Source organism: Aotus nancymaae, unplaced genomic scaffold, assembly GCF_030222135.1.
Source record: "Aotus nancymaae isolate 86718 unplaced genomic scaffold, 86718_ANA_hifiasm-v0.15.2.pri h1tg000014l, whole genome shotgun sequence".
In the NCBI taxonomy this organism is placed as follows: Eukaryota; Metazoa; Chordata; class Mammalia; order Primates; family Aotidae; genus Aotus; species Aotus nancymaae.
Genome location: NW_026988425.1, coordinates 38,555,079 through 38,561,820, shown reverse-complemented (window position 1 = coordinate 38,561,820; position 6,742 = coordinate 38,555,079).

Below are 6,742 nucleotides of genomic sequence, written 5' to 3'. Positions count from 1 at the left end.
AAATCCAGGTCCATTGTTCTTCAATCACATCTCATATAAATGATGTGCTTTCAAGGCTTTCTTGGGCCCCCAAATTTTCATCTGATTTGGGGTCAAGGAGAATTAGGCTGAATTAATCCTAATTGCTTGTCTTGATGAGCCCACATTGTAGAAACAAGGAGCAGCATGGTGGACAGAGAGCCTAAGCTTTGGTGTCAGAATGACTGTGTTTGAGCACTGGGTCTACTACCTCTGAGCTGTGGTGCCCTTCAGTAAGTTGCTTAACCTGTCTGAGCCTCAAACACCTCTTCTGAAAATAGGGATAATACATAATATACAAGTACATTATAAAAGCCACATTATTTAGTAGATTCTCAATAAACAGGAGTAATGGTTTAGGCATCATCATTAGTATATGCTTGTATTATTATTATTTCTGATGTGATTCTGGACAAATAAATCATTGGCTCTTTCCAGGCTTCAACTGCCCTGGTTGTGATGAGCGGAACCTATGACAATTTCTACGTTTCCTTCCAGTTCCAGGATTTGTGAAGGAAATCACATCTGCTACCACCAATATAAACCACAAGCACAAGTTATGAATTTCTGCTGAACAGTAGTTCTACTTCTGCATTAATGGAAATTTCACAACTTACTTAAAGAAGACAGAGCAGCAAAGGCAGAGAGTTTCCTAGCTATACAATTCACTGAAATATACTCTTCAAGCTTGGTTCTCGGTGAAAACTCGTTTTTGGGGGAAAGGAAAAGAATATCATCTTTTTGTCATACCAATGCAAATCTAAGAGTTTAAGATAAAAAAAAAGAAAAAAAAAAGAATACCACCTTTTTGAAACAGCTAAACAGTCCTTATGAGTTCCATAAGACTTTACCTGTATTTACTGATATAATACTCATATTATATTTTCGGTGAGTTTCTCACACAAGATTGTATGTAGGTCATGGATGATGGGGTAGGGAAGGGGAGACAAGCTTTGGAAAGAAAGAGGCCTTGATTTTATTCTCAGCTCTCCCACCTGCTGTGTGACCCTGAGCATCCATTGTCTTCTCATCAGGAATAATTGTTTCTACCATTTAGGAGTGCTGTGTGTCAGCACTGCAGCAGGCCCAGAACAGGATAGGGACTCAATCTCCACTATTTTCTTCTCTTCCCTACTCCTCAGGAGCAAGGACTGCACTGGAGTCTTCTTGGTCAAAACAGCTCCCAGCATTCAGTAGTCACAGAACAGGTGTTTAATAATTTTTTTTTAATTGAGTGGGACACACATTCTTCCAGGAATCAGCTGATTTTCAGAGAAAACCAAAAAAGTCATTTTTTAATAATAACCAAAACAATGACATGTGGACATTTTATTCCACATCTAGAATCAGGCTGATTTAAAAGTAACCCTTCCCAGAGTTTTCTGATGAGTGGTCCTGGAGAAGAGAGTCCCACTATCAAATGTGCTTGAAAAAGCTGGTGTTCTGAACATGCAGTATCCCCTCTCACTTGAAGAGTCACTATGTCAAATAGCAAGTTAAAGGACTTTACAAAAAAAAGTGCCACAGGAAAAAACTTGTTTTGCTGTGTTTAAGCCATTGTTTCCCAGTAGTATTTGACCTTAGAACTCTTTGAAGACAAATTGGGGCATGCTATTTTCTTCAAGGAAATGGGGGAAGGTAGAGACAAGCATGTTTAATATATTTAGATTTTTAAAGTTACTATAAAACCTGCTTCAGAACTTTAGTCACTCAGGGAGTGAGAGTAATATTTAGATACGAATAAGAAACTTTGAATGAGGCTTAACAATAGAAAACTCAACATAATGAATAAGTGGATCGAACTCTGCAGGAAATAGTGTTCCAAAGATACTTCAGGGCTCTTTCTCCAAACAGGTATTATTTATTATCTGGAGAAATTATAGTGATGAATGTGCTAGCATTGACCAGTAAGCAACAAATAAATAGTTTAAAATAAATTATTTTAAAAATCCAGTGTTTGTGACTGACTCTGAGCTATGATTCCTAAAATGACAAGGTTAAGAGGAAAATAAACATTTGAGATTTAATGAGTCTCTATGTGGCAGATAAATTTTAATGTACACATTTAGGTCTAAATATCTAAAATCCACTGACTTTATGTATTTGTTTTGTCTATTAAATGAGAGCTATGGTGTTAGTTTCCAGAAACAAAAAAGTGGGAAAAAAAATCCTTGTTTTCTTGAAGCTTAAAGTTTACATAAGAAAAAAATATAAATAGAGAGGGAGGTTGTGGAAAAAAAAGAAAAAAATATAAATATAATATCATAGAAATAAGTGTCAAATTGTGCCTACAATAAGTTCTATGAAATGAGAGGCTTGTGCTCTGATTTCTACTTTAGATGATGAGATCAGGAACTGCACACGCTTTGTTCACTGTTGTATTTCCAGCACTTGGCACAGACCCCAGCACAGAAAAGTAGCTCAATAGATATTTGTTGAGTTATTTGCATGAATGAATATATGAATGAAAGGATAAGAGTGTACAATAGGGTGATCTGACACAGAGTTCTCGAGAGGACTCCTAAATGAAGCAGATTTCTGAGGGATGCTTACTTTATTTTATTTATTTATCTTTTTGAGGCAGGGTGTCACTTGCCCAAACTGGAGTTCAATGGCGCTATCACAACTCATTGATGCCTCGGCCTCCTGGGGCTCAAGTGATCCTCCCACCTTAGCCTCCGGAGTAGCTGGGACTACAGGCGCACACCACCAAGCCTGGCTAATTTTTGTTTTGTTTTGTTTTGTTTTTTTTGAGATGGAGTTTCACTCTTGTTGCCCAGGCTGGAGTGCAATGGCACAATCTTGGCTTACCACAACCTCCACCTCCCTGGTTCAAGCAATTCTCCTGCTTCATCCTCCTCAGTAGCTGGGATTACAGGCATGCACCGCCAGACCCGGCTAATCTTGTATTTTTAGTAGAGACGGGGTTTCTCCATGTTGTTTCAGCTGGTCTCAAACTCCTGACCTCCAGTGATCCGCCCGTCTCAGCCTCCCAAAGTGCTGGGATTACAGGCGTGAGCCACTGTGCCCGGCCTAATTTTTGTATTTTTTGTAGAGATGGTGTTTCACCATGTTGCCTAGGCTGGTCTCAAACTCCTGATTTCAAGCGATCTGCCTGCCTCCAGCTCCCAAAGGGCTGGGATTACAGGCATGCTTATTGAGTTAAAAGAGAATTCCGGTGCAAGGGAGAAACACAGCCAATGTAAGGAAAAGCAGGAAGGCCTGGGAGTGGGTGTGGTTGCCACAAAGAACGACTGTAGTCATCAGTGCAAGATAGGATTGGGATTAAAGGTGGGGGTGGAGACAGGTCCTCTGAGATCACTACTTGAAGAGTCTTGTTTTTATCTTAAAGTTGAAGGGAAACCTCTGAATAAGCCAGAGGGAAAGGTAGCATAATCGGATTTGTGTTTAAAATTATAATCCGGGTAGGGAAGAAGGAGAAAACAAAAATACAGGTGGACTACCTGGGAAGCTACTACAATAGTGTGAGTGAAAGATGATGGTGACTTGGAGAAATGTGGGCTGTGAAATCATTAACAGAAGGACGGAGAGATGAAGGACAGAGAGATACCAAGAACAGCTCTTGAATTTCTGGCTTGCATAACTGGACAGATGGTGTCCTACCACTGAGTTAGTAAATAATGTCAGGCATGGGTCATTCAGTGACTCATGAATTCAGTGAGACATAGCAAAAGAATTTTGGTGAATGACTAGGGCTCAGCAAAGAGAATCAGAAACAATCCATTTGTCATCATTCTGTCTCATTTCAGATATCATAAGTGAGCACCCATTTTAGCCAAGGTAATCATTGCTCCCTAAGGGCAATGATGAGTGTGTGTTCCTGAATCAAAGGGGAAAAAAGGCCAACACAATGATGGACATATGAGAAAATGTTTTGGGAGTCACCATAGCTTCCAAGTGCAAAGACAAACTGTGACTCTATCTGGAACATTCTGTGGTCTTAGCATCATTTCTTTCTTTCTTTCTTTTTTGTTGAGATGGAGTCTCGTTCTGTCACCAGGCTGGAGTGTAGTGGCACGATCTGGGCTCACTACAACCTCCATCTCCCAGGTTCAAGTGATTCTCCTGCCTCAGCCTCCCAAGTAGCTGGGATTACAGGTGCGCACCACCACACCCAGCTAATTTTTGTATTTTTAGTAGAGACGAGGTTTCACCATGTTAGCCAAGATGGTCTCAATCTCTCAACCTCGTGATCTGCCCACCCAAGCCTCCCGAAGTGCTGGAATTACAGGCGTGAGCCACCGCGCCTGGCCAGCATCATTTATTTTAAAAAAAAAATCCATAGAAAGCTGGAAAATGACCATAGAAATGCAACTGAAACAATACATTTTTGAGTGTTAAAGGAGGTTCCCTAAAAGTTCACTGAAAAAAATGAAAGCTGAGGAAAGAAGAGGTAAAATCCAAACCACCAAAGGTTTAATTATAAATTGGACAGTGATGCTGCCCTGAATTTTGGAGAGCTAAGTTCACAACAAATGAAAAGAGACACAGACTAGGCAGGAAGGGAGGCATTACAAGCTGGTGGGGTGGTTTAGAGAAGTGCTTCTCAAAGTTTAATATGTGTATGAATCAACTGGGGAAACTGTCGAAATGCACATTGTGGTTCAGTAGGTCCCGGCAGGGCTTGAAATTCTGTGTCTCTAACAAGCTGCCAGGTGCTGCTGATGCTGAGCATAGAAAGGATTTAGTCTGCCTTGAGGAGGCAGGGAGCACTAAACCCTGGTTCCACCACTTACTATGTACCCTTGACCTAGACTGAGCCACTTAACCTCATTAGGCCTCAATTTCCTCATCTCTAATAGACAGTAATAGAGTGCCTTCTTCACAGGGGTGTTGCGAAGACTAATGGAGATAATTACAGGCATGTAGGATGCTAACTGCTAGTGTTATTAATATCATTGAAGCCATCATTCCAGGAGGTAGTCAAGACTGACAGCACTAAATTGGAGGGTTTAGGTAACCTCACAGTGGATGGATCCATAAGTATTATAGTTTTTAAGATACATTGGAATGATAGAGGCTGTGATATATTATTATGCTGTGTGATTATTGAGTTCAACCCATTAGGTAAACCATATATTTTATGTTCACCATGTCTCATTACACCATTCAGCAGCTGCCTGCCTAAATACCAATGCCAATACAGCTAAATTGTAGCAATTTCTGGACACAGAGGACTTAACCTGACACAGGCATCACCTCCATATAAGAAAATATCATTGGAGGACTATTATCAAAGTGTGTTTAAACTCAAATAATTGTGTGCCTCTATCATAATAGGACATTTTCCTTCCAATGAAATGATTTTTTGTCCAACAGTAGAAATATATAAATTACCCAGGTTAAAAAGCATGTGGAGACGAGAGGATACACTCAATTGCTCTCACGGAACATGCAGTAGATTTAAAGGGAGCCCTGACTGTGATGTACACTGTGCCCTACAGGTCTTTCTGAACCCAAGGGGGAAAATATGTCCTTCAAAAATAATGTAGCTATTGACGTCAGTAAGTCTGAAGTAAAACAATTAAGTGCTTTCAAGTCATTTTGTTGCAAACAGTTATGCATTGAGAGTCAGCTATATGTCTGACATTATCCTAGAAGTTGTGCAAAGGCAAAAAGTTTAAGAGTCGGTTCCTAGCCCCAAGAAATAGACAAGTGATTTGTTAGGCAATGCATGCATACATGAAACATGACAATGTTCGGGGCAGCGTGTGATTGACTGCCAAAGTGTCTTGAGCAGGAAGTACCAAGGGAGGATGGAGATGGGAATAATCAGGGTTGGGTGGAGAATATCTGAGGAAACTGCACTTGATTTGGGCCTTGAAGAGTCATTGACTGGATTTGGCTACATATAGAAAAGTGGAAAGGTCGTTCCCAGCAGAAGCAACAAGAAAACAAGCTTGGTGGTAAGAAGGGACATGGCATAATTTTGTGTCTGCAGAAAGTAATACAAAATTGGAAAATAATATTCATTCAGTCTATTAGGGCAGGATCATGGGGAGATTTTGACAATCAGTTGAAGAGACTGGAATAGGAATGTATTAGAAGACTGCATATGTAAATATTTGTATTTGTATATGTACATGTGTATTTATTTATTGGCTGAGAAATATGATAATAGTAGCTCATATATATATGTAGCTGCAGCAGGTAGCATCTAAATTTTATAAATATTAAAGAATTTTGGAATCAGAGTATGTGTTCACCTTACTCTTTTATTCAAAAACTCATATTTATCCAAACATAGCAGGATTCTTTTGACTTGGAACTTTCAGAAGATGATGATAGGGTTTTACTAATAATGATTCCATCCATACTCTCAAGAATTGTATGCAATTTATTTTTCTCATTATAAACAATGATCTACAAGAGATCCTCAGTGTGTTCTACTAACTAAGCAACTAATCATAACACTTTATGTCTGTGGCTAAGAACTATGGAAACAGGTCTGATCCTGTCTGGTGCTCTTCCAATGTGGGCATACTATGCTGGCATACTATGTTGCCTAGTTGGGCTGGAATGTCCATGTCTTGCTTCAGGGTCTTTATTTCTAAGTCTAGGTCACTGCTCCTGCCACTACTAGCTCAAAGCATCACCTTTCTAGATTGAATTTTTCATAAAGTTCAGCTTCCCTCCAATAACCCCCTCAAATGCTGACCATAGCTTTACTGTGTCTATATGTGCCTTCTCCCTAGCAGCTGCA